Here is a 309-nt window from a genome sequence, read left to right as displayed (position 1 = left end):
TCAGGCATATAATGGAAGTGAAGGAGAATCACGGCTTTGAGAGTCAAACAAACATACACAAACAAAACCAAATTAAACCCTGCGGCTCGTGACGATACATCGATGTGTAAAGACACGAAACGATCGGTCTGTGCAAGAAACTGAACAGTATTTATATCGGGGTTTTTTTACCTCTGATTCGCCGCAATATCCGAACTCTCCTGAGCGTGTTCGCGTCTTCTTCTTCAGCTGGCGCGTGACGCATCTTCTTGTTCTTGCTTTACGGCGGATCGCAGACTTATAAGTGCATTACCACCACCTATCTCTCAA

This window comes from Sinocyclocheilus rhinocerous, unplaced genomic scaffold (assembly GCF_001515625.1).
Source record: "Sinocyclocheilus rhinocerous isolate Xijiao unplaced genomic scaffold, SAMN03320098_v1.1 scaffold1315, whole genome shotgun sequence".
In the NCBI taxonomy this organism is placed as follows: Eukaryota; Metazoa; Chordata; class Actinopteri; order Cypriniformes; family Cyprinidae; genus Sinocyclocheilus; species Sinocyclocheilus rhinocerous.
The sequence above is the reverse complement of the archived record's forward strand: the minus strand, read 5'-3'. Positions refer to the sequence as shown.